The sequence below is a fragment of the Triticum dicoccoides genome, chromosome 6B (genome assembly GCF_002162155.2).
Source record: "Triticum dicoccoides isolate Atlit2015 ecotype Zavitan chromosome 6B, WEW_v2.0, whole genome shotgun sequence".
Lineage (NCBI taxonomy): Eukaryota > Viridiplantae > Streptophyta > Magnoliopsida > Poales > Poaceae > Triticum > Triticum dicoccoides.
The window spans coordinates 457,724,513-457,746,033 of NC_041391.1; the positions used below are offsets into that span (position 1 = coordinate 457,724,513).

Genomic DNA, 21,521 nt, shown 5'->3' on the forward strand with positions numbered 1-21,521 from the left:
GCCTCGTGGACTTCCTGTGGGGCCTCCTGACTTGTTCTCGACGCCAACCTCTCCTATAAATACCCAAACCTCCAGAAAATAACTTTGATCAGGAGTTCCACCGCCGCAAGCCTGTGTAGCCACCAAAAACCGATCAGGACCCTGTTCTGGCACCCTGCCGGAGGGGGGATCCATCACCAGTGGCCATCTTCATCATCCCGGTGCTCTCCATGACGATGAGGGAGTAGTTCACCCTCGGGGCTGAGGGTATGTACTAGTAGCTATGTGTTTGATCTCTCTCTCTCTCTCTCTCTCTCTCTCTCTCGTGTTCTTGATTCGGCATGATCTCGATGTATCGCGAGCTTTCCTATTATAGTTGGATCTTATGATGTTTCTCCCCCTCTACCTCTTGTAATGGATTGAGTTTTCCCTTTGAAGTTATCTTATCAGATTGAGTCTTTAAGGATTTGAGAACACTTGATGTATGTCTTGCGTGGGATACCCGTTGTGACAATGGGGTATTCTATTGATTCACATGATGTATGTTTTGGTGATCAACTTGCGGGTTCCGTGACCTTGGGAATCTATGCATAGGGGTGGCACATGTTTTCATCTTGACTCTCCGGTAGAAACTTTTGGGCAATCTTTGAAGTTCTATTTGTTGGTTTGAATAGATGAATCTGAGGTTGTGTGATGCATATCGTATAATCATACCCGCGGATACTTGTGGTGACATTGGAGTATCTAGGTGACATTAGGGTTTTGGTTGATTTGTGTCTTAAGGTGTTATTTTACTACAAACTCTAGGGATTTTTGTGACACTTATAGGAATAGCCCAATGGATTGATCGGAAAGAATAACTTTGAGGTGGTTCCGTACCCTACCATAATCTCTTCGTTTGTTCTCCGCTATTAGTGACTTTGGAGTGACTCTTTGTTGCACGTTGAGGGATAGTTATATGATCCAATTATGTTATTATTGTTGAGAGAACTTGCACTAGTGAAAGTATGAACCCTAGGCCTTCTTTCCTAGCATTACAATACCGTTTTCGCTCACTTTTACCACTTGCTACCTTGCTGTTTTTATATTTTCATATTACAAAAACCTATATCTACCATCCATATTGCACTTGTATCACCATCTCTTCGCCTAACTGGTGCACCTATACAATTTACCATTGTATTGGGTGTGTTGGGGACACAAGAGACTCTTTGTTATTTGGTTGCAGGGTTATTTGAGAGAGACCATCTTCATCCTACGCCTCCCACAGATTGATAAACCTTAGCACATCCACTTGAGGGAAATTCGCTACTGTCCTACAAACCTCTGCACTTGGAGGTCCAATAACGTCTACAAGAAGAAGGTTGCATAGTAGACATCATTCTGCGGCAACGGCAGCCTCACACCGCAGCCGAACCAGTCAATCCTCGTACTCCTCTCCGCGTGGACATCTACTGCCGCGTCTTCCCCGGCTTCGCGTCGTCCCCTTCCTAGGCCTCGCCGTCATCCACCGCTTTGGAGCTCTCGGCATGGCGTGGTCAATGTGGTTAAGGAACGACTTCCATCGGAAGAGTACTGTACGTGGAGAGGCTAATAGCTAGGTCCACGGCCGCAACAAGGAAGTGTCTCCTTATTACACGCAAAATAATGATTCCTCCACCTGACAGCAGGGACCCTCCGGACGGGCCATTGTATTTCGTGAAAAAAAATGTTCCCCCCTGACTGCTAGGACCCACCAGCTACATCTTCGGGCGCAAGGAAGTGTGTCCATGTTACGAGCAAAAAATATGATTCTTCCCCTGACAGCTGGGACCCACCAGCTATATCTTCACATGCAAGGAAGTGCCTCCTTACCTCCCTGACAACTGGGACCCACCCAGTCGAACCGTACGTAAGGTTGTCTGTCTGGTCGCGAACATGTACGTACATACTGGTCGATCGATCTGTCTGCAGGCTGCAACGATGAACCATGGCCGAGTAAGGAAGGGCATGTGTCGTAGTAGAGGCACAGACGTAGCATGTCACGTAGTCCCATCAATATCGTGTACACGTACGTACAGCTAGGGTGCAAGAAAGTAAGTACGGCCATGTACGTACATACGGGCGGGGTCTCGAACGCCTACTCACGCATACGTACGATCAGGGCTCGTGTACATGGAGAGGCAGCGGAGAGCAGCGACGGTGTCCTGTTCATCGGCATCCAACCGGCTGGGTTGAAACGGAGAAATTGTGTCGTGTTCATCGGGAGGCAACAGAATGTGTCTTGTTCATTGGGAGCCAACCAGCTTGGATGGAATAGCCGAAACGAGGCCTGGCGTACCGCAGAACGGAGGAAACGGCCTTGTTTTTCACCGCGTAAGGTCGAAACGGGATCTTGTTCATTGAGAGGGGTTTGGCATACAACAAAATAGAGGAAATGGACTTCTCTTCAACCTCCTACGGTCGAAACGGGGTCCTATTGATCGGGAGGGGTGTGGCGTACCGCAAAACGAAGGAAACAGACTTCTCTTCGACCTCCTACGGTCGAAATGGGGGTCTTGTTCATCGGGAGGGGTGTGGTGTACCGCAAAATGGGACTCCAGGGACTACTCTTCATCCACGGGCTACTGTTTATCCATCGTCGACCTCCTCCAGCCTCCACCTGCCACTGGTACGCGTTAGTGCTATACAAACAGTTTTAAACCCCCTTCGGCGACGGCATTCAGAACCATCACCTAGTGAGTGTGGGCGATTAGGGGGTCCTTCGCACACGACCCAGAAACCATCGGGGATATTCCCTCCTGGCACACATGCTCGGCAAAATGAGGTCGTGTGCGACCGGCGAGCGAGCAAATATGGTTATACATACAGTAGTGCTAAAAAAATACAATTATACAGGTGAAATCATTTTCGGTCGTAAGTTCATCCCACACAGTCAGTCCCCACAAAACGTTTCCGTCCGTACATACATCCCACACAGTCGCTACAAGGAAAATGTTTCTGTTCATAGGTACATCACACACAATTTTCCCCGATAAATGATTTGTGATGGCCTTCCCATCGCACACAATATTAAAAAAATTATCATTTGCATTATTGAATGCATCACACACGATGCGTAGAAGAAACTGTGTGCGTTGCCTTAGGTCATCGCCCACGGTATTTTCTCAATAACCGTTTGCAATAGCAAAAACCAATTACGAGGCTAATTGCCCTATTATTAATAATACATTTATTAATCTAATTGACATTCATATTAAACACATAATATATTTCATTCCCATATTAAGGAAGCAGGATTTCATAATTGAAATACATCAGAGTACAGCATGATATAGCTTCAGTACTTAGCTACCCCATTACACAACTGCACCAGCACCAAGTTTCACGTGCAACATCTAGAACCTTTTGAAATTAGCATCATAAACGGTACATAGACAGATGCATCTCATCGGGAAAAATGCTGAAGTGGAAGGCAAATATTGAGCATTCATTGATGTTGAAGGTCTTTGCAACTTTAGGCCAGTGCCTGTGGATGATTGACCGTCCATCCTTCGTTCTCTCTAGGACCACTTAAATATTGAACCATGGGTGTTGTATGAAAACCTTCCTCGCCTACTGTTATACAATATTGAACCGTGGGTGTTGTATGAAAACCTTCCTCACATGGTATACAATAACAGAATGGACACACAACAGTTGAACATCGCATTGCAGAATTGAACCAAATAGTTAACTAAACACCACAACAAATGAACCAAACATTAACTGAGCACCACATTGCACAACATAACATACTCCTAATAGAAGATCAGACAGTTAACCAAATCAAGCATGCTTGACAACTTGGAAAATCGCACCCTAAAGAATTGAACATCACATTTGCAGAACTGAACCAAACAGTTAACTGAACACCACATTGCACGACATATAGAACATATAAACTAGAGCAGAAGATTGTATGGTAAAAGTAGATAGCACAATTCACTAAAATTTATTAAGGAAAGGCAGTAGCTAGCAAACTGAACATGGGTCCTTATAGTGAGCTAATAAGACAAGCTACTCATTGTCGGAGATATCGATGACGATTGGCTCCTTGGACATGGAAGAGGGTGAGGCCTCTGCATCGTGGGTGCCCTCGTCGTAGTGGTGAGTTGCCTAAGCTGCTCCGGGCACCAACCTGTTGGCTCCCGAGATGAGGTAAGCAAGTGCATGCTGAGAAAACACCTCGTAGTCTTCGTCGAAGGCACCGACGGTGGCCTCGAGAAAACGCCACAAACTATCATTTAAAGCAGCCAACCGCGCCGCAGCATCGGTGCGCGAGGCAGCGATGGTGGCCTCGACGGTGAGGTGCCCCTCCAAGACCTCGGGGTCGACACGAATGGCAGCCATCGCGACCTCATCCGCGCGTGCGGCCGCGATTTGCTTCCTCGCTGCCAAATGCTCCTTGAGATCCTGGCTATACTGCATGCACCATGTCTTAGGACGACGCTTATTTGGTGGAGGGTTCAGTGATTTGGGTGGAAGGTGTCGCACTCGTGCCGGCGGTCGGGGCATGTGGGATGTGGAAGGAGAAGGAGGACGGGGTTCGGGTGTGGATTACCTGCCTGGATAAGCGAGGCCGAGCAGCGTGAACAAGGGTCGCCAGCGAGGAGGCGGTGCTGCAAGCAAGGAGTGAAGGTTTCAACTTGGAAAGGAAGGCGGAAACAGGGGAAATGTGGCTTTTGGTAAGGGGTAGGGGGAGGTAGATATTTCCACGGAAGCCAAAAATTTGGAATCGCTTCAGCGAAAAAACTGGCGCGCAAAGTGTCATCAGACTCGGTCCCTTATTCAGAGCAGGTTGTGGACTATAGCCGAACCTTCTCGAGTAAGCCATAGGCGTACTATACATCGACGGTGCTCCAGGATATTTTGTACTGCATCTCACACGGTTGGTGATAATAAATTGTCCGGGGTCTACTTGATTTTTCATCTTGATTTGAATTACATAATGGGGTCATAGCTGCAAAGGATGGTGTTTGAATTGCTAGAACTTCTCTCTGTAGTGAACATGCAACTATATGTGTGTCGTCAAAAAATTTGGAATTATTTAGGGTTCGTTTGGACATTTTTTATACGATAACTTAGTTTTCTAGGAATTTCAGGTGCACAATTCAAAATTAAACCACATGCACATGCTCTGGTGCACCAAAATGGGTTGTAAAATGATATATGTGTCCGTGGATTGATGCTCACGTCCCATTCAAGAAATGGGGATGAATTTCAAACACCACGGCACTGTGGCTCTACGGCAAATGTTGAGGTGCTTGCTTTTGTAATTCTAGTAAATACAAAACTCGTCTGAAATTCTTGAACCTTGGCATGCTATCATGGAATGGCATCAAGATGCTGGGGTAAAAAAATGTTCGCCTATTTGGTCCAAGTTATGGTATAAGCTTCTCGCAAACCAGAGCTTCTCTCACAACAAGCATGATGGTTTCGGTAGGGAACGTTTCAGATTTCTGGATGAAACGATATCCGTTGCATCTTCTCGATTTCAAATTTTCTCTAGTGTCTACATAGAACAACAAGGGTGTTGTGTCAATTTTTGGGATATTTCGGGGTTTGCTTGGACATTTTTATACATTAACTGAGTTTTCTATGCATTCATGTGCATAATTCATATTTGAACTACACATGCACATGCTCTAATGCATATAAATTAGTTGAAAGTTCAAATCTGTGTCCTTGGTTGCATGCTTAATTAGGTCCCATGCAAGAAATGAGAATGAATGTCAAACACCCTGCCACCGTCACTCGGCCTCAAACATTGAGATATATACCTAGTTTTTAAATTCTAGTAAATCCAAAGCTCGTCTGAAATTCATGAAATTTGGCATGCTGTCATGGAGCGGCGTCAACATGCCATGGTAAATCTTTTGTCCCTTTTTGGGGCAGGTTTGGGGATATGCTTCTCACAAACCAGAGCTTCTCACAACAAGCCCGATGGTTTCGGTAGGGAACGTTTCACCTTTCTGGACGAAATGATATGCATTGCCTCTTCTTGATTTCAATTTTTTTCCTAGTGTCAACATAGATCAATAGGGGTGTTGTGTCATTTTTTTGGGATTTTTGGGGGTTCGCTTGGACATTATCATACATTAACTGAGTTTTCTATGCATTCATGTGCATAATTCAAATTTGAACTACATGCACACATATGCTGTAATGCATATAAATTGGTTGAAAATTCAAATATGTGTCCTTGGTTGCATGCTTAATTAGGTCCTATGAAAGAAATGAGAATGAATGTCAAACACCCTGCCACCCTCACTCGGTCGCAAACATTGAGATATATACCTGATTTTTAAATTCTAGTAAATCTAAAACTCGTCTGAAATTCATGAAACTTGGCATGCTGTCATGGAGCGGCATCAACATGTCATGGTAAATTTTTTGTCCCATTTGGGGCAGGTTTGGGGATATGCTTCTCACAAACCAGAGCTTCTCACAACAAGCTCGATGGTTTCGGTAGGGAACGTTTCAACTTTCTGGACGAAACGAGATGCATTGCCTCTTCTCGATTTCAATTTTTTTTCCTAGTGTCGGCATAGAACAACAGGGTGTTGTATCAATTTTGGGGATTTTTGGGTGTTCGCTTGGATATTTTTATACATTAACCGAGTTTTATATGCATTCACACTACAAGGATACCCCTTATAAAGCAACACAAATTTTACAACATTTTGACTATACGTTGTAAAATTCATCATAGATACGCATGTTACGGTTGCAGCATGTGCCTTGCGGATTTGCAGCTTACGACCTTATCATCATGGTACATATGGAAAAAATAAACAGAGGAAAGGAGAGAGAGGCGCGCGAGAAACACAACCCCCCGATTCTCCCCTCGTCTCTCCCAAATCGCCGCCACCCACCTCCTCCTCTTCCCCCTCCGACGACCTCGCCGCTGGTCCCCCCTCCCCTCCTCCCACCTTGGGGCTCCGGAGGCTGCCGGATCCACCGCATCCCGCACCCACAATCCCTCTCGCATCTCATCTCTCTCTTCACACGGCTCCTCACTGCGCCACCTGCGATGGTTGTTTGAAACGATGTACCGCGAATCCCGCCACCGCGAAGCATAGGCTGAGGTCTCCTTGCACCATGGCGCCCTCCCATCCGGTTAGATCCGGCGCAAGATCCGGCGCTCGCAGCCATCAAAGCCCACCCGCGACCCTACCCCATGGCTAGGGTTTCAGGAATCGGCTCCGGCCACCGGCGCCGGTGGCCATGTCGTCATCCTCTCGTCTGGTGAGTGCATACCATCCTATGGCTTTGTCCTTTCTCTATCCCTCTTTCTCTAAGCTCTGCTTTTCTCTTCTCCTGTAGATGTGCAAGGAGGAACAACCAGTGGATAGTCTTACTGCAGTTTGGGGCGCAGCCACATTGCTTCCTCCTCCTCTGGCTTCAGGTGATGTCCTCGATCTACCACAGATAAGACTGTCGCTTCCTACCCCCCTCCTTGCGTTGCTAGATTTTCTTTAGTTCATTGATATGGTCCGTCTTCATCGCGCTGGATGTTCCCTCACAGCCGAAAGGATCAACATAGCTTCATGGAGATTATTGAATAACCCAGGTAAAGATAAAATTATGAATATAGGAACACACCTACAGTACGACACCAATATGGTGGCAAGGCGTCAGCATGCCTAAGTTCTGCACAGCGTGCATGTGGGGTTTGTATGGCAGATCAATGTTGTGCACTAAGCCGACCAGTCACTTTGCGCTTATCTTCACTGTAGTTACTCTGACGAAATTCATGTTATCATTAGTAATTATTAGGTGTGGACACATATTCTGTTATTTTCAGTTTAAGGGAGTAGAATCTTCCGATTTGGCCCTCCGTAAGGACCGAATTAACAACAATAGAGAGGAATATTAGGAGATATTCACTGCTACAAATATTTCATTATTTTCATAGTTGGCAGAATCTGATTTTTATAGTAGAAATATTTAGCATAGATGTCAATGTGGGTACAGATTTGTCAGGTCCACATGTGTTTGCATGAGCACTACTTTTTTCTATATCTGAGGGCTGAACTAATTAAGTAACGACTGATGATTTGAGCAAAAGAACCCTTTGTTTTTATTTTTTATTTTCTTGGTGTATCCACAGATTGCACCGTTTTGCTGTATGAGAAGCACTATTAGAGCCTCCATGTTAATTCTAGAAGAGAATTACAAAGAACCATCAGATGTGCTAGCCAATGAAATTTAAGGCGTTACATTGTAGATTGGTTCAAGAGTGAGAGTTGGTTCAGTACTATAGGCATGTGCGTGACAAAAGAAATATATTAATCCAAGTGGACATTGTTTTCCTCCATAAACCCCATCTGGGATGTGACAACGAAGTGTTGAGTAAATAAGTGGTTTTGTGGGGGTGGCATGCTTGATTTGATCAACTGTAAATTATCCTGTGCCTTCTCTGTTCTTACTTGTTATAATTCTCTCCCTGGAGCTGGAAAGACACTGTGACATGCTAATTTGACCATGTCAACCTCAAAAGTTATCTTTTCTTTCTAAATGTCCTAGTAGAAGTTAAGATTTGGCTTCACTAATGTAAATAATTCAAAAGAGGTTTGCATCCTTCCTTTTTATTTATGTACGTTATGGATAATCGTGCTACCTATGCACATATTCAGGTTGCAGTCATATTCATCGTAAGGAGATTTTTTTTAAGAGCTATATTTGGTTTTGTAGCTGCATGCACCAAGTCAATGTAGGGGGATGCCATGGAGCAAGCAGAGTTCATAGAGCAACTCATGGATGATGCCATGAAAGGTATACTCTCTCCCTCTCCCTACCGTGCTACTGCTTGCTGTGTCTTAGCCATTGAGCCGTGCTTATGCTGTATGCTCATGTTCCATGCATATTTATAGAATTTGAGGTTTTTGGTTCTAGTGGATTTATGTCACAATAAATAATTTGTTTGTTCACGCCAAACATTTTGACTGTAGGTGTATAGAATTAGCAATGGAGCTAGTGATGGCCATATAAATTCATTTCAGTGGGTTTGGGGCTGTAGGTTTGCTCCAAGGCGTGGTGAGCACCTGTAGGTTTGTCTATTTCCTGTTGGATGACTGAAACCAACTAGAGCTAAATGTTATGGTTCAATTTTAGATGACTAAACGTTTCCGTGTTGGTTTCATCATTGCCCTTGAATGCACAGCAGCACTCTGGCTACTGTCCATATAATTTTACTGAGCCATGTTATTCTGCAGGCTATGTCGTATATTGTGGCGGCTGGATTAGTCATCAATAACAACTAACACTCATGGTGGTATGTTTCCATATTCATATACAAATTTTTGTTCAAACTATAGTGCTAGCATGTTTACTTGTTTCTTACTTCATGTTTGCTCTTGCTACAATTGTAAGTTGTGGTCCTAAATTTAAACTTGATGGTGCTGAAATTACAAATGAATTCTAGGCAGTGCATGTCGATATGACACTTGTGAAATCTGAAGATTTGGTATGGAGTCGCAAAAAATGCAACACTCGGTAATGCAGAAAAAACGAAGATTGCATGGCCTTCAACCTTTGTACGTCTTTAATATCCTGCCTCTATCACTACTTGCGTCATGTCAATGTATTGTGTGTTAACCGTTCATTTTGTTATTTTCTTTGTAGATTCAGAAGATATCTGGATGATTATATGGGTGTGTGGCAAGTATACTGCAGATGTTGTTGATGATGATGTCCTGGTTCACAATGATGATGATGGATGCTTTCAGTTTTATTTAAGTTGTAGGGATGATGTTCTTGTTGGGTGATGTTCCCCGGTTAAGTTTTAGTTAAGTTGTAGGGATGTTGATAGTTGTTTTCAGTTTAATCTTCGTTGTCAAGAAAATATTTAGAATATTATGCATCACACTTGGATGATGTTCCTCCTGTAATATCAACTATTGTAATTCAACAGTTTTATTCAATATATGATATCTTCCTCTTTGTGGGTATATTTTCTTTCCTCACTTGATGTACACAAGTATCACCATTATGTGGAACATTAATTTAATTTTTCGCAATATATAAATATAATAATATTATTCACATTATAGTGAACACACTTGAAGCATTGCAAATTCTCCGTTGCCAAGTAACGAGATTTGGATTCCTCTACATTAAGCACCAACATAAGTAAGTGTTGTAAAGTTGGTTTTATTTGTTGTACTCTTGCAACGGTCCCTTTTACCAACGATAGCATAAGCGTTGCATTATACGCTAGCAACACTGGATAAGGCTACGCATCCCAAACCGTTGGTAAATGCACTTACAACGCATATATGGACTTCTAGATACGGAAAAAAGCGTTGCTATAGGTAGGGTCCTGTTGTAGTGTCATGTGCATAATACAAATTTGAACTACATGCACACATATGCTCTAATGCATATAAATTGGTTGAAGATTCAAATCTGTGTCCTTGATTGCATGCTTAATTAGGTCCCATGCAAGAAATGAGAATGAATGTCAAACACCCTGTCGCCATCACTCGGCCGCAAACATTGAGATATATATACCTTGTTTTTAAATTCTAGTAAATCCAAAGCTCGTCTAAAATTCATGAAACTTGGCATGTTTTCATGGAGCGGCATCAACATGTCGTGGTAAATTTTTTGTCCCATTTGGGGCAGGTTTGGGGATATGCTTCTCACAAACCAGAGCTTCTCACAACAAGCCTGATGGTTTCGGTAGGGAACGTTTCACCTTTTAGGACGAAACGATATGCATTGCCTCTTCTCGATTTCACTTTTTTCCTAGTGTCAGCATAGAACAACAAAGGTGTTGTGTCAATTTTTCGGATTTTTGGGGGTTCGCTTGGACATTTTTATACATGAACTGAGTTTTCTATGCATTCATGTGCATAATTCAAATTTGAACTATACATGCACACATATGCTCTAATGCATATAAATTGGTTGAAAATTCAAATCTTTGTCCTTGGTTGCATGCTTAATTAGGTCCCATGCAAGAAATGAGAATGAATGTCGTCAAACACCCTGCCACCGTCACTCGGCCACAAACATTGAGATACCTGGTTTTAAAATTCTAGAATAAATCCAAAGCTCATCTAAAATTCATGAAAATTGGCATGCATGCTATCATGGAGAGGCATCAACATACCGTGGTAAATTTTTTGTCCCATTGGGGCAGGTTGGGGATATGCTTCTCACAAACCAGAGCTTCTCACAACAAGCTTGATGGTTTCGGTAGGGAATGTCCCACCTGTGGGGACAAAACGATATCCATTGCCTCTTATTGCTTTGAAAAATTTTCTCATGTCAACATAGAACAACATGAGTGTTATTCAATTTTTGGGATTTTTCGGGGTTCGTTCAGAATTTTTATGCATCAATTGAGTTTTTCAATGCATTTATGTGTATAATTCAAATTTTAACCATTCACGTGACGCCACAGTCTTGGTTTTAATGGCTATAGGTTTTAGTGGCTCTTGATCGCAAAAAATTTAGAAAGAACACCCATATGCAAAGTAAGAGCAGGATTTGTGCATCTCTTCAACACAAACTATTGTTTTGGATGACCCGTGTGCAACCACTTTACAAACAATTTGGTAAGCTTTGCGTCTGTCATATTGGGTATGTTGCCATTTGTCAAACTGGAAAGATTGTCATTTGTTGATCTAGCAACATTGCCATTTGTCAACCTTGTAACACTGCGATTTGTCAAAATTTGAAGCTAAAAATCACTAGCAGTATCTAATTTTTGCAACTAAAATTCAGTAATTAAGCATAGATGGAGGCGTGTTTAGCTGGGCGTGCAGCGGGCGGTGCAGTTCCCGATACGGCTTTAATGCAGACGAGGGAAAGGGTAGCGGTTCCTGAAATGTTGAACGACCAATGATGCATCCTCCTTCAATTAGCATCATGAATGCATGAGGGGAGTAATGGGAGGAGGACCGGGAAAAGAGGTAGCATGATGTGAATGCAATACAGTTTGCACTCATATAAAGGCGCCCCTCCGTTCCAATGCATCTACAACATCGTACGCACCTAAGCATTTGCCTAAGCACCTATACTAAGGCGCAAAAGTGCTCACTCCAGACCCATGGCGGCGATGCGCGCGAGCTGCCAGCGGCTGTGCCAGACGGTCCACAACGCCGGCCTGCGGTATGGCACCGAGGATCGTCTCCAAACGGTGTTGGAAACTGGATGGTGGATGGCCGCCGTTGACGCCAGCTATGACTCTTAGTTGGACCAGATGATCGTTGCCACCACCAACAAGTTCGCCATCATCAAGAAGCTCGTGGACGACATCGCCGTACTCCTCAAGCCCACGCGCCCGGGCTCCTCATTGCCTGCCACCCTAATCGGCCTCCATGGTCGGAACCTCTTTCAAGCATTGGTGGTCCTGCAACTACCCGCCGACACCACGAAGAATGTCCACCTGGAGGTCACGCTCGCCACGAGGCACCTCGCCCTGCAAGAATTCATCGACCTACACATCCATGTGTACGAGCAAATCATGTACATAGGTATCTACAAGGACAGTGAGGATGCTACGATGTTGGCCTTATTCAACCAGCTCGAAGCCTTGGATGTCTTTGCTGAGAAGCACCTTGACCTCGCCACAAAAGCCGTCGATCCTTAGCCGCCGGTCGGTGGCCCGGCGCACTGAGTTGAGGAGGAGGAGATCATACGTTGATGGATGCATCTTTCTGCTTGCCTCCTTAATTCTTATTGTGCTATTGCATTCTCATTCCAGTCAATATAGACATGTGTGATCCCTTTGCTTAATTATATGCATCACTGTAACTAGTACTCCATCCTGTCAATTTATAAGTTGTGCTGCCAGTGTTTGGGGCCGGCGCACGACACAATAAGCACACCCACGACGACACATACAGAGTGGACATCCAGCGGTTCCAATGGCGATTTGTCAAAATATGCAGCTAAAAATCACTAGCACTATCTAATTTTTGCAACTAAAATTCAGTAATTAAGCATATATTTCATTCATAGATTAAGCAGTCGTGCTTAATCTATACAAACAGTTCAACCGTTAGGCGTCGCGGCGCGCTCTGCTCGCGTCCGTCGGCGCGCTCGGATTGTGGACAACTTTTCCTTGCGTGTTCAACTGCTATATGCATATATATGGTTGCTCGCCGTTGAGGCGACCACGGAGCGCTCTGCCAGCTGTTGGCACATAGAGAGGGGATGTCTAGCGGCGCTCCAATGGAGTTCGGCGAGCATAAAGTGGAGACCCACACGAGGGAGACGGATCTCTCGGTGGTGTACACCATCAACCCGGCCGTGGTGGACGACTACATCAACACCGTTGAGCAGTTGCTTGCTAGAGACAAGTACAAGGTGGTCGGCATCGATCTCCAGTACACCGATGGTAGTCCCGACATAGATCAGAAGGTTGCCGTCACCCAGTTGTGCGTGCGTCATCATGTCCTCATCTACCACTACTGCATGGCCAGAGAACCTTGCGACCGTTTCAACAAGTTTGTCAACAGCACCGACTACAAGTTCTCCATGGTGGAAACCATCGAGGATGTAAAAGCGCTTAATGTTACGGGCTTGGCCTGCGAGAACCTTGTTGAAATCCGTCACCACTACAGGGTCTGGGGCAGCACAAAGAAGGACTCCCTGGTCGAACTCGCCTCGGCCATCATCGACCCCTACCACGAAAAGATGAAGCAGGATGCCTAGATAACAAGTGTTGTATCCCGGCACATGGCCTGGGTGCGGCGACTGGATGAACCTCACCTCAGGTTTGCGAGCAAGAGCTTGTACACATGCTTCGAGATGTACAAGCGGGATCATTGACATGAGGAAGTGCCTCGTTACCCAAATCGACAAGCCCGGATCGAGCCACAAGCAGAGCAAGCGTCACAAGAAGTAGATGATGATTAGATGTTCGTTTATGCTAGTTAATCATGCATGTAATATATAGTTTACTTTATTGATGTGTGGAAGTGTCATGTGTGTAGTGGCCACCTATGAAATTATGCATGTAATAGTTTACTTTGGTGTGTGCAAATGCCATGGTTGTAGTAGCCACCAATGTAATTGGATGTTTAATTCGGTTAATCATGCATGTAGTATATATGTTGTTGTTTTGTATGCAATCCCATCACACAACACACATGTCTTATTAGCAGCAATCGTCTGTGTTATTATTGGTCTTCACACACATTTCTGATTACAGACCTGTTTGCCGCGTATCACACGCATCTTGTTATATTGAACCATTTATGTTCTCTTGTCTCAACACAAATAGTTCATCCGCGTGAACCGCATGCCGTATATCGCACACACCTTGATTTGGCTGACCATTTCTTTTGTGTTTCCTAATCACAAATAGTTCATCCTAGTGAATCGTATGTTGTTTATCGCACATACCTTCATCTGGTTGCCCGTTTCTTTTGTTGCTCCTCATCGCAAACGGTTAATTGCACTGAACTGTATGCCCTACATCACACACGGAACTAAAATCTGAACTGTGTTTGATGCATCCGTCATCGCAAATGTTTTGCACCTTTTTTGATATTTTTTTACACCATCATTTGCGATTGATGCATCGCACACAGTTTCGTCAAAGGGTCTCTGATAATAGTGTGGCACTAGCAGCATCCTGCAGTAGTGTGCGACTATTCATCCACGGCGTCTCCCTCCTGCCTCCACCAACTACTGTTCATCCATGGGCTCATGTTCATCCAGCTTCCACCGCTCCTCCACAGGCTACTGTTCAACCACCCCAACACGAGCTACTATTCATCCAGCCCTCCACCAGCTGCTGTTCATCCAGCCCTCCACCGGCTACTGTTCAACCAGCCCTCCACGGGGTCCTGTTCATCCACCCCCAACCGGCTCAATCGGGGTCATGTTCATCCAGCAGCAACGACCTCTACTACCACGGGGTCCTGTTCATCCAACCCCCAACAACGATCACGGTTTATCAAGAGGCAGCAGGTTCGATCGGCTTCAGTTAGCAGTAGTAGCGAAGGAATCGCTCGATCGGGTTTAGTTAACAGCCAGATTGATCGATCGCTCGAGTTCAGTAACGCGTAGCCTACTGTGCAATCGCTCGGGTTCAGTAGGCGAACACCTCGCTCGGGTCCAGTTAGAGCCCAATGCCTCGCACCCACGCGCATACGTGTATGAGAGAAACGTGCAATTCCTCCGTGCATCGGTCAGCCCCGACCACCCACCGTAACCGGGAACTTCCTGATATTTTCCTCGATTCGCTTCTACCATGGTTTTTTTCGTCATGGACAGCCCAAAGAATGTCATGCAGTTGCGTCTCCGGCCCGCCCAGGATGAAAAGCCCATTTTCTGTCAGGATTTTTTGTCATAGACTTAGGAGCCCACCACATCTATGATGATACCGGGTTTTGTCACAATTATCGTCATAGAAGTGTCATGAGCATGACAAGGAAAAAATTCGTTCGACCCAAAATGTCATGGGTGTGTATCTTTTTCTGTAGTGTAATGATGCTCACATAAAAGATAAGAATTGAAACACAAAGAGAGCATCATGAAGCATATGACTAGCACATTTAAGTATAACCCACTTCACATGCATAGGGATTTTGTGAGCAAACAATTTATGGGAACAAGAATCAACTTGTATAGGGAGGCAAAACAAGCAATACTTCAAAACTTTCAACACATAGAGAGAAAACCTTATATTATTGCAATACCTACAAGCATATGTTCATCTCTCATAATAATTTTTAGTAGCATCATGAATGAATTCAACAATATAACTATCACATAAAGCATTCTTTTCATGATCCACAAGCATATAAAATTTATTACTCTCCAACACATAAGCAAATTTATTCTCATCAGTAGTAGTGGGAGCAAACTCAACAAAATAAGTATCATGAGGTACTTGATTGACATAATCAAATTGAACATTAAAATCACGATGACAAGTTTCATGGTTATCATTATTCTTTATAGCATACATATCATCACAATAATCATCATAGATAGCAACTTTATTCTCATAATCAATTGAAATCTCTTCCAAAATAGTGGATTCGTCACTAAATAAAGTCATGACCTCTCCAAATCCACTTTCATAAATATTATCAGATTCAACACCCTCCAAAATATTGGGATCATTACCTAGAGTTGACATTCTTCCAAATCTACTTTCATCAATATAATCATCTTATATAGGAGGCATTCTATCATCACAATAGATTTTCTCATCAAAACTTGGGGGACTAAAAATATCATCTTCATCAAACAGTGGTTTGCATATCATTAGCATCATGGATATTCAAGGAATTCATACTAATAACATTGCAATCATGCTCATCGTTCAAAGATTTAGTGCCAAACATTTTATGGACTTCTTCTTCTAACACTTGAGCACAATTTTCCAAACCAAACTAGTGATAAAACAAGAAACTAAAAAATTTAATTACAAGATCTAAAGATATACCTTCAAGCACTCACCTCTCCGGCAATGGCGCCAGAAAAGAGCTTGATATCTACTATGCAACCTTTCTTCTTGTAGACCCGTGTTGGGCCTCCAAGTGCAGAGTTTTGTAGGACAGTAGCAAATTTACCTTAAGTGGATGACCTAAGGTTTATCAAACCGTTCACTACTGGAATCGGCTTCTTTGCCGTCCGCCATGGTAGACGGCAAAGGCACAGATCCCAGTCGGCAAATTCCTTTGCCGTCAGCCAGCAGACGGCAAACTGTCTGTCTGAACACGTGCCAGCAAAGGCCTTCTTTGTTGTCCGCTTCTTAGAAACGTACGGCAAAGGATTGTGCCGTCCGCCATCCCAGGCAAGCAGACGGCAAAGAGAACGGACGACACTGGGGTGGGGTGAGAGCCATTAGGGGATTGACGGCGCTCTTTGCCATCCGGTGACAGACGGTAAAGAGCTCAGCTAGGCCATCACTGGGAAGCTGCCACGTGGCCAGCTATGCCGTCAGCCAGCGGACGGCAAAGTGACCAAATAGGCAGCCAGTGTTCCCAGTGTCTATAGGTGGCTGCCACGTGTCCTCTTTGCCGTCTGCTAGCGGACGGCAAATCTCTTTGTCGTCCGCTAGCAGATGGCAAAGAGGCTATATATCCCCTGTTTTTATTTATATCCACTTAATTTCACAGGAATTCACAAACAGATATACATATATATACTAGTAGAACGCCCGTGCGTTGCTACGGGCTATAATGCATACATAAATGAATCAAACAAATGATTAAGGTCACCTCTAAGGTCGAAGCTTATTTCTCCCTCATACATTATGGCGTGTTTGAGGCTCCTCGAAATTCAACCATCTAGACAGTCGGAGATCCCCCAATCCAGATCATATGTGGGGAGAAATGTGATTGTCCGGACTATGGGCCATGCTATATATCTCCAATACGCAGGCCAAACACAAAAACCTATCCCATGACACACCCTTCTCCTTTTTCTGTCGGACCCTATCTTTCCCGCACGGCTTCCGGCTGCAGCGGGATATTTCTCGCTAGCTGGAGCCCTTTCTTTTAGAAACGGGTGACGCCCACCTCACCTTTGTTGTGTGTTGCCCGTGCATTGCTAAAGGGGCATATATATTCTAGTATTCAACATTAATTTTGTCTAATATATATTTTTTAGGGACAACTACATTTGAGCCCTTAGTTGTGTCACACCTGTTTGATTTTCCCCAAAATTCAAAAAACCCTCGTTTCTGTCCAGCTTGTTCCATCCTCTTATACTTTTGCCCTTTCACCGTTTGACCGAAACTTTGAAAATTTCATAACGAATTCATACTAACTCCAACAAATACAAATAAGATATCAAAATGTTCAGAACAACATCACCTATATGTGCATGTCATTTGCATTCATGAAAAAAGTGTTCAAAAGCCCCCATCTTAGTTTGACCTCATATGATCTCAGCATGAATAGTTAAATTTAGAAAATGATAAAAAAAATAAAAAAATCTGAATTTTTTTGTGGCAAACATTGACTAATAATTAAATAAACTAAATTCCTGACTTTGCAACAGGCTTCTACTGAAAATCTTACAAAGAATTGAGTGTTTGGGAGTTGTTCTAGGTACCTTGTGCTTGATTAAGGGTAGTGGTTGGTCGGCGGATGCAACAGCCTTTGGCCGTCCATGTGTTGTCAGCTGTAGTTCGTAGATCCGTCATGTGTACCCTGTGCCTCATCCGTTAATCGTCAAAGATGAGAAGCTCGGTTCCTTTATGAGAAGCTAGGTAGGACGTGCGCATGGATTGCTGGCAGAACATTGCATCAGGGGCCTTGAATAGGATGGCCGACCGTGGAGGAAAAATTGGATGACAGATCATAGGGTGTTGATTTTTCTGTGTATGTTAATCTGGCCGGCCTTTGGGGTAATTTAAGTTTGTTTAAGAGGAAGCGCTAGGAATCTGATTCCTTGTACGATGGATTTCATGTCGATATGTGTGATGGGCTTGTAAACGTGGCTTGGGCATTAGTATGTTCCTTAATCAGGGGCACAGTTACAAATGTTGACGCATCCAACATTTTAGGAAACTGATCCCTGATTTCTAGTAGGATATAATAAATCCTATAAATCACGTTTTATTTCTAGTAACAAATCGCTCCTCGGTTGTTTCAATGGAAGCATTATCTCTGGTAACAAATCGCTCCCCGGTTGTTTCAAAGGAAGCATTTTTCATGCGATAGAAATCAGGAAGCATCAAATAGGTTCTCAAATACGTATTGAAAATATGCAGATGCCACTAATAATATTACCATAAGCTGTTAACAAATTCCATGTGGCGATCCTTCCATGTGGCATTTAGTTGCTTCATTGCCCTTTCATTGATGCTTTGATATGAAAAACACAAAATGACACATGCTTCCTTACATGTTTAATAAAGCTTCATGGCTCACCATTTGATGCTTCGGAACAAAAATGGTAACCGAAACTCTGTTCAATGGTGTAGAAGCATCTCGATTTGGTGGAAGTTGCATCATACATTACAGAAGCATTTTTCTTATGTGTTGGAAGAAAAATAGAGCAATGTTGGATACACCATTGATAGGTAATTGAATTGCAGGTAGAAAGTATACCAATAATTTTACATATACATTTTGACCGAAGAAAATTATGCTTCCAAAAGGGTGGAAATTTGTTTCCAACAACAATCACTTGTACTTCCAATGTGAACAAAATCTGAATCACGTGTGGCTACTACACATATGGTATCCTTCAACCCGGTCAAATGCAAGATCGCTGGAGCACAGCCGACGTAGCACGCATGAGAGCATCGCTACCACGCAGCCACATTGAAAAGGGACCTCATGAGTCTATAGCATGCAGCCCCATTTACAGGCTTCAACGAGCAGAGCACGACCATACCACTTCAAGCAGCAACTACAAAATGTCTGACGAGGAGTAGCAGAGGAAACGAAGGTCTGCACACCGGCGAAATTACAGTGCCACACCGGCCAGATTGGGGATGCAGCGCGACGAATGGATCACAAGGAGCGTTGTGGGGGCATGAAGCACACATGCACATGCTTAGCCATCAAGGCGACATGGTGTGTGCGTTCTTGCCGGAGGACTTGCTGGTCGAACGTAGATGCGGTGGTGCGATAAGAGCGAGGTTGAAGCGAGGAGGATCCAGATGGCAGGTGTGGCAGAGAGGGTGGCGAGGTAGTTGATTAGGGTTTGATGGTGGATGTGAGGATGATTCGGAAGGGTTATATAGTACAGCCAGGCGTTGTTGGATGCATGGCTCCAAAACGATTGGTGAGATGCTGGTCTGACGAAAGCCATGTATTAGACGTCTCACAGGAATAGTTTTCCTTTATATTTATAGCCTTACCATACCTGGATTGATTTATTGCCATATAATTACCATATTCGAAATTTCCTGAGTTATGACCTTACCATACCTGGATGGATTTATTACTATAATAATCATATTTGAGATTTCTGAGTTTATAGCCTTACCATACGTGGATTAATTGTGATTGATTACCATAAATACATTGGGTGTTGCCGGTTAGACGAGAAAAGAGGAAAACCGGTGAGAGGGTGGTGGTGGGAGGTGGGACGAAGAAAAACCAGACGAAAAAAAGCCAGACGAAAATAAATCGTGGAGACCATTCACCAACTCAGATTTCCTTCTCTTTCGCTGAACTCGGGAAATCCTTCCTGCATGTGACGCACGGCCTTAACTGCCCTGCAATCTCCACGATTATCTTCCCTACATACACGTGATTGTTTCCTTCTCATTTGTTAACAGATTGGCTAGCACCATTATATATCGGGAGCAAGAAAATCGCCCGAGATATCGCTCCGTTTTATTGAATTGATTGTGTCTGGTTACCTTAAGTTAATTGATTGCGTTTGGAAAGAATTGATTGTCATGTATGATTGCGTTTGGAAAGAATTGATTGTCATGCATGAATCGGGGACGTAAGGGGGGAAACGGAACCTGACTGCATGCGGTGAATGGGGTGGGGTAGGGGTGGGGATGGTGTGATGAAAAAAACCGGTTGAAAAAAAACCATGGTAGGTGGGACGAAAAAAAACCATGATAGGTGGGACGAAAAAAAACCTGGAAGCGAGACTACCAACTGCTCCATTAGGAGTAGAGATATATTTTCACAAGCACAACAGACATATGATGTATCCAACACATAGCTTCATCCATGACAACATAGATACATAAGAAACACAGTTCCATCCATACATATTACAGTAATATCACAATGTTCATTCAACACATTGTTCCATGCATCCATATAACAAGTTCTACATTTTTCAGCGATACAAACGAAAAGAAGAACAGGGAAACAAGCACTCCATCCATGCAAGCTTCCATATAGTGAATAAGAAGAAACAAGTGACCTGAACCCATCTAATATGCATCCCGGGCTGACAGAACAACTAAAAGCCTAACTACCAGTGTGAAAAACAGAGAATTCCGGCAAGCGTGATAGGGCCGGGGATTCTAGTACTAGTTCCTGCTTCCGCCTCTGACGATCGCCAATGATAACTTCACCTGTCGCTTGCGGCTTGTCGCCTATGTTCATCCTGCCCTCTCCAAAGGAAGGAGCGGAGTGGACTAGGCCAGACTTGGGTGCGACCCTGCATGCGACTGGAAGGCAAGCGATGCGTGCCGCGATTGGAGGCAAGCATGGCATAATAGGTTCAGGCGAGATATGCGTAGCGGGATTGGATGTGCGATCCTGGTGCGGTGAACTCAAGCGACCCTAAATCATTCGAGGATCCGCGTCTGCTTCCCATCGGCCCGGTCCAGTCTAGTCCGGTCCGGTCGGCTTTGCGAAGCGGTTCAGTCTGCGGAAAATTTGCCTAGGAAAAACCTGGTGACCTGGCACGCCAGCCGAACCTGATAGTTGTGACCCAAACATTCTCAAAATTTTAAAAGACGTAAATTATGGCAACACTTTTGTTAGAGCATTTCTAGCAGACCCCGCAAAAAAACCACCAAAATGCGGGTCGGCACAGAAAATCCCGCCCGAACAAACACCGCAAACGCGGCCGGCCCGTAAAATTTTTTGAGGAGCGCGGCAAAATCTTAA

The 21,521-nt window shown here is 44.0% G+C and overlaps 1 long non-coding RNA gene across 1 annotated transcript; it reads left to right on the forward strand.

Moving 5' to 3' along the window:
- Positions 1-7,334: 7,334 nt before the first annotated feature.
- LOC119321162 lies at positions 7,335-9,801 on the forward strand. The gene is made up of 5 exons (XR_005155129.1): positions 7,335-8,778; positions 8,955-9,039; positions 9,219-9,277; positions 9,428-9,539; positions 9,628-9,801. It is a non-coding gene; the product is annotated as an uncharacterized LOC119321162 (long non-coding RNA).
- Positions 9,802-21,521: the final 11,720 nt, after the last annotated feature.